Source organism: Callithrix jacchus, chromosome 22 (assembly GCF_049354715.1).
Source record: "Callithrix jacchus isolate 240 chromosome 22, calJac240_pri, whole genome shotgun sequence".
NCBI lineage: Eukaryota > Metazoa > Chordata > Mammalia > Primates > Cebidae > Callithrix > Callithrix jacchus.
Genome location: NC_133523.1, coordinates 22,562,669 through 22,570,030, shown reverse-complemented (window position 1 = coordinate 22,570,030; position 7,362 = coordinate 22,562,669). Strand labels below are relative to the sequence as shown.

Below are 7,362 nucleotides of genomic sequence, written 5' to 3'. Positions count from 1 at the left end.
TCTCCCAGAGCGGCAGCTGTCTCGGCAGCTGCGCGCCGCCTAGGTGTCTGGGCGATCCATGGGCAAGAGCAAGGGCCATGATGACAGATTACGGTGAGGAGCAGTGCAACGAGCTGGAGGCTCTGGAGTCCATCTACCCTGACTCCTTCACAGCTTGATTGCACATTGATCCAACCCTCCTAACAACTAGTCTTCCAAAATATAAATGGACTCTCCTGATACCACATTCTCCTTCAGTAGTGCTTCACTTGACAAGGTCCTGCTAAGGTATATTATCAGAAAGTCCACCCAGCTTCACCATTTCACCATTACTGTGACATCTGAGGCTGGAGAAAATGATGAAACTGTCCAGACTACCCTCAAGTTTACATACAGTGAAAAATACCCAGATGAAGCTCCCCTTTATGAAATATTCTCTCAGGAAAATCTAGAAGATAATGATATCTCAGACATTTTAAAATTACTAGCGTTACAGCCTGAAGAAAATCTTGGTATGGTGATGATCTTTACTCTAGTGACAGCTGTGCAAGAAAAATTAAATGAAATAGTAGATCAGATAAAAACTAGAAGAGAAGAAGAAAAGAAACAAAAAGAAAAAGAAGCAGAAGAAGCTGAAAAGCAATTATTCCATGGCACTCCAGTTACAATTGAGAATTTCTTAAATTGGAAGGCCAAGTTTGATGCAGAACTCTTGGAAATTAAAAAGAAAAGGATGAAAGAAGAAGAACAAGCAGGAAAAAATAAATTAAGTGGGAAACAACTATTTGAAACAGATCATAATCTTGACACATCTGATATCCAGTTCTTGGAGGATGCTGGAAACAATGTGGAGGTAGATGAGTCTTTGTTCCAAGAAATGGACGACTTGGAGTTAGAGGATGATGAAGATGATCCAGACTACACTCCTGCTGACCCAGAGAGTGACTCAGCTGATTAATGAATGGACGGTCCCCATCTGCAGAGAGGCTTGACTGCCACAGCATCTGTGGCTATGCTCAGAGGGTTTTAATTTTCCTTTCTTTTTTTCTAGGAAAAAATTATTTTCAGGAGAATATTCTTCTGATAGCTTTCATCATTGAACTTAATAAACTGACCTTAAAATTTCAAAAAAAAAAAAAAAAAGTTAGTCCATTATCATACTGAATAGTATATTGTTACCATTTTTTACCTACACCGTGAGTAAGGTGGGATATGTTAATTGCAGTGGCATAATAATGCTTCATTGAATGCATAATGGTCTTAACATGTTTCTTTAAAAAGCCTAATTAATAAATTTACACATTATTTAAAAATTTATAGCCGGGAGCGGTGGCTCACGCCTATAATCCCAGTAATTTGGGAGGCCGAGGTGGGTGGATCACAAGGTCAAAAGATCGAGATCATCCTCGTAAACATGGTGAAACCCTGTCTCTACTAAAAATACAAAAATTAGTTGGGCATAGTGGTGCATGCCTGTAGTCCCAGCTACTCAGGAGACTGAGGCAGGAGAATTGCTTGAACCCAGAAGGTGGAGGTTGCGGTCACCTGAGATCCTGCTATTGCACTCCAGTCTGGGTAACAACAGCAAAACTGAAATAAAAAAAAAAAGAGTATAGGCCAGGCTCGATGGCTTATACCTGTAATCCCAGCACTTTGGGAGGCCAAGTCAGGTGGATCACATGAGGTCAGGAGTTCAAAACCAACATGGCAAACTTCGTCTTTACTTTAGATACAAAGTTAGCCGGGCATGGTGGTGCATGCCTGTAATCCCAGCTACTGGGGAGGCTGAGGCAGGTGAATCTCTTGAACCTGGGAGGCGGAGGTTGTAGTGAGCTCAGATCATCCCACTGCACTCCAGCCTGGGCAACAAGAGAAAAACTCCATTTCCAAAAAAAAAAAGGAAAGCGTATAGATTTGCTTTCAGCATTTTTTAGGTTTATAATTTCCTAGTAAATAACTCACTTTACTAAAATAATTTGTTTTGTTCCAACACTGCATTTTTTTTCTGAAAATAGGTACAAATTTATACTCATACAAACATGCTTACTGACTCCAAAATGTTTTTTTTTTTTCTATTTTTGAGATGGAATTTCACTCTTGTTACCCAGGCTGGAGTGCAATGGCACAATCTTGGCTCACCGCAACCTCCACCTTCTGGATTCAAGAAATTCTCCTGCCTCAGCCTCCCGAGTAGCTGGGAATACAGCCACGCACCACCATGCCCAGCTAATTTTTGTATTTTTAGTAGAGACGGGGTTTCACCATGTTGACCAGGATGGTCTCGATCTCTTGAACTCGTGATCCACCCACCTCAGCCTCCCAAAGTGCTGGCATTACAGGTGTGAGCCACCGCACCCAACCCCAAATTTTTTTATACCTAAGGTTTTACTTAAAAATAATGCATATGTATATTTAACTTTATGTAAATCAAAATTCAGAACCTGTATGTGTTTGAAGGCAGAGAGGCCACATGTTCAAAACTATATAACAAGTTTTTAATGTTAATCAGGACTCAGAATGTGTGGACTCTATACTTGTATATAATTTTTATTATAATCATAAAAATAGACTTGTAGTCAATAACAACTGTTCATTTAAAAAAACTAAAACAGATATTCAAGATGGCGCAGTAAGAATAACTCAGGATTGCAGCTCTCAGTGAACGCTAAGAGGGTAAGTCAAAGCCACATTTCCAGACGGATCTTTGTTGCCCACAAAACGGGGAAATTCCCAGGTGTAGGAAAAACATGGGACACAAGCACAGCCAGTTTGGCTGTTGCGGCCACTTCGGCTGGTGCAGCAGTGCAGCGGCACTCCCCAACAATTCACACAAAACACAAAGGCCCGGGGAGCCCTGCTAAACTAGCAATCTGAGATTTGGGAGGGCAGATTAGCATATCCATCTGATTAGACAAGACTTGGACAGTGAGCCAGACCAGGAGATTCCTGGGAAGTGGCGTTTGAGCCAGCGCAGTGGCTAGCTGCACAGGAAATCACACAGATCCCGGTGCTCTAACAGCGGGCGACCGAAACATCTGGGAGAGAGCCATCCATTCAACTTAAAAAAAAAAGAAAAGAAAGGTGCTCTGAGGCAGGGAGCCAGGTGAGTGGGCTCGGTGGGTTTCACCCCCACAGGGACAAACAAAACAGCAAAGTTTCACCACAGGCACAGCTGAACCCAGGACAGTGCAGCTCAGTGGGGGAAGGGCGTTTGCCATTACCGAGGCAATCCACCCCTACAAAAATACACTCCCATTGCTGACGTAGCCTGCCGTTGCTGAGGCAACCCGCCATAACAAAGAGACTTTGCTGCAGGGCAGAGCCTGCAGCAGAGCCCGCGGCTGTAGGGAAGAGCCCGCAGCAACAAGGTGGACACCACATCAGCAGGGCAGAGCCTCGGCAGGCAAATAGTGACTAGACTGCCTCCTAGCTGGGCAAAATAGTGCAACAGACACTCATAAAGAAAGCCCCAACCCCCCCGAGACAGAGCATCTGAGGAAAAAAAAGGGGTTTTAAGAGTTGTGCTGCAGCAGACTTAAACGCACCTGCTGAACAGCCCTGAATGAACAATGGAGCTCACAGCTCAGCACTTAAGCTCCTATAAAGTACAGACTGTCTCCTCAAGCAGCTCCCTGACCTCTGTATATCCAGAGTCACCTCAAAATAGACTGATCAGACTGACATTATGTGGGCACCATTCTGGGACAAAGATAGCAGAAGAAGAAACTGGTAGCATCCCTCACCATTCTGCAGCTGCTACAGGTGTACCCCAGACAAGCAGGGCTTGGAGTGGACCTCAGCAGTCGTACAGCACAGGGGCTAGACTGGTAGAAAAAAAACCAAGTAACAGAAATACCTCATCATCAACAATCTGGGCGCCCACTCAGAGACCCAATCGAAAAGTCAGCAACTACTCAGACGACAGGTGGATAAATCCACAAAGATGGGAAGAAACCAGCACAAAAGGAGAAAAACACTTGAAACCAGAACACCTTGCCTCCTACAAAGAACCAAAACTCCTCACCAGCAAAGGAACAAAGCTGGAAAGAGAAAAACTGTGACGAAATGACGGAATCAGACTTCAGAAGGTGGGTAATGAGAAACTTCTGTGAGCTAAAAGAACATGTTCTTAATGCAAAGAAACTAAGAACCTTGAAAAAAAATTTGAAAAAAGATTTGAGGAAATGATAACAAGAATGGATAACTTAGAGAGGAATATGAATGAATTGAAAGAGCTGAAAAACACAACACAAGAATTTCGTGAAGCATGCACAAGTTTCAACAGCCGAATTGACCAAGCAGAAGAAAGAATATCAGAAGTCAAAGATCAACTCAATGAAATAAAACGAGAAACCAAGATTAGAGAAAAAAACTCAAAAAGGAATGAACAAAGTCTCCAAGAAATGTGGGACTATGTGAAGAGACCTAACCTACGTTTGATAGGTGTACCAGAAGGGGACGAAGAGAATGAATCCAAGCTGGAAAATACTCTTCAGGATATTATCCAGGAAAATTTCCCCCACCTAGCAAGGCAGACCAACAATCAAATCCAGGAAATACAGAGAACACCACAAAGATACTCTGCAAGAAGAGCAACCCCAAGGCACATAATCGTCAGATTCACCAAGGTTGAAATGAAGGAGAAAATACTAAGGGCAGCCAGAGAGAAAGGTCGGGTCACCCACAAAGGGAAGCCCATCAGACTCACAGCAGATCTCTTGGCAGAAACTCTACAAGCAAGAAGAGAGTGGGGGCCAATATTCAACATCCTTAAAGAAAAGAACTTTCAACCCAGAATTACATATCCAGCCAAACTGAGCTTCAGAAGTGAAGGAAAAATAAAATCCTTTGTGAACAAGCAAGTACTCAAAGATTTTGTCACCACCAGGCCTGCTTTACAAGAGCTCCTGAAAGAGGCACTACACATACAAAAAACAACCAGTACCAGCAATTCCAAAAACACACTAAATGCTAAAGAGCATCAATAAAATAAAGAATCTTCATCAACTAACAAGCAAAACAGCCAGCTAGCTTCAAAATGGCAGTATCAAATTTACACATACCAATATTAACCCTAAATGTAAATGGGCTAAATTCACCAATCAAAAGACACAGACTAGCAAATTGGATAAAAAATCAAAACCCATCAGTGTGCTGTATCCAGAAAGCCCATCTCACATGCAAAAATACAGAAAGGCTCAAAATAAAGGGATGGAGGAAGATTTACCAAGCAAATGGACAGCAAAAAAAGCAGGAGTTGCAATCCTCATCTCTGATCAAATAGACTTTAAAGCAACAAAGATCAAAAGAGACAAAGAAGGTCATTACATAATGGTAAAAGGATTGATACAACAAGAAGAGCTAATGATTCTAAATATATATGGACCCAATACAGGAGCACCCAGATATATAAGGCAAGTTCTTAATGACTTACAAAGAGACATAGACTCCCACACAATAATAGTGGGAGACTTCAACACTCCACTGTCAATATTAGACAGACCAACTAGACAGAAAATTAACAAGGATATCCAGGACTTGAACTCAGACCTGGAACAATCAAACCTGATAGACATTTACAGAACTCTCCACCCCAAATCCACAGAATATACATTCTTCTCAGCACCACATCACACCTACTCGAAAATTGACCACATAATTGGAAGTAAAGCACTCCTCAGCAAATGCAAAACAATGAAAATAATAACAAACAGTCTCTCAGACCATAGTGCAATCAAGGTAGAACTCAGAATTCAGTAACTAACCCAGAAGCACACAGCTTCATGGAAACTGAACAACTGGCTCTTGAATGTTGACTGGATAAACAATGAAATGAAGGCAGAAATAAAGAAGTTCTTCAAAACCAATGAGAATGAAGACACAACATGCCAGAATCTCTGGGACACATTTAAAGCAGTCTCTAGAGGAAAGAATATAGCAATAAGTGCCCATATGAGAAGAATGGAGAGATCTAAAATTGAAAACCTATCGTCAAGAGATTTTGAAAGAGCTAGAGGAGCAAAATCAAAAAAACTCAAAACCTAGCAGAAGACAAAAAATAACAAAAATGAGAGCTGAACTGAAGGAGATAGAGACAGGAAAAACCCTTCAAAAAATCAATAAATCCAAGAGCTGGTTTTTTGAAAAGACCAACAAAATAGACAGACCACTAGCCAGATTGATTAAAAAGAAAAGAGAGAACAACCAAATAAATACAATAAAAAACGATATAGGGAAAATCACCACAGACTCCACAGAAATTCAAACCATCATCAGAGAATATTACAAACAACTCTATGCACATAAACTAGTAAACCTGAAAGAAATGGATAAATTCCTGGACACCTGTGTCCTCCCAAGCCTAAACCAGGAGGAAGCTGAAACTATGAATAGACCAATAACAAGGTCAGAAGTCGAGGCAGCAATTAAGAGCCTACCACACAAAAAAAGCCCAGGTCCAGATGGGTTCACAGCCGAATTCTACCAGACACACAAAGAGGAGCTGGTATCATTCCTTCTGAAACTATTCCAAATAATCCAAAAAGAGGGAATCCTTCCCAAACCATTTTACGAGAACATCATCCTGATACCAAAACCCAGCAGAGACCCAACAAGAAAAGAAAACTTCAGACCAATATCCATAATGAACATAGATCCAAAAATCAGAAAAAACCTTTGACAAAATTCAACAGCCCTTTATGCTAAAAACCCTCAATAAACTCGGTATTGACGGAATGTATCTCAAAGTAATAAAAGCTATTTATGACAAACCAATAGTCAATATCATACTGAATGGACAAAAACTGGAAGCACTCCCTTTGAAATCCGGCACTAGACAAGGATGCCCTCTGTTACCACTCTTATTCCATATAGTACTGGAAGTTCTAGCCATAGCAATCAGGCAACAAAAAGAAATAAAGGGTATTCAAATAAGAAAGGTGGAAGCCAAATTGTCTCTATTTGCAGACGACATGATAGTATACCTAGGAGACCCCATCGCCTCAGCCCCAAAACTCCTGAAACTGGTAAGCAACTTCAGCAAAGTCTCAGGATATAAAATCAATATGCAAAAATCACAAGCATTCCTATACAACAATAACAGACTTAAAGAAAGACAAATCAAGAACAAACTGCCATTCACAATTGCTACAAAGAGAATAAAATACCTAGGAGTACAACTTATAAGGAACCTAAGGGACCTCTTCAAGGAAAACTACAAATCACTGCTCAATGAAACAGAAAAGGACACAAACAGATGAAGAAACATTCCATGTTCATGGTTAGGAAGAATCAATACTGTGAAAATGGCTATACTGCCCAAAGTAATTTACGGAATCAACACTATCCCCATCAAGCTACCATTGAGTTTCTTCACAGAACTGG

At 41.1% G+C, this 7,362-nt stretch overlaps 1 pseudogene across 1 annotated transcript; it reads left to right on the top strand.

Annotated features, from left to right (window-relative positions):
* On the top strand, positions 1-1,122 carry LOC100401629 (RWD domain-containing protein 1-like; annotated as a pseudogene). Its single transcript, XR_013530938.1, has 2 exons — positions 1-153; positions 271-1,122. The product of XR_013530938.1 is annotated as an RWD domain-containing protein 1-like (transcript).
* The last annotated feature ends 6,240 nt before the right edge of the window (positions 1,123-7,362 follow it).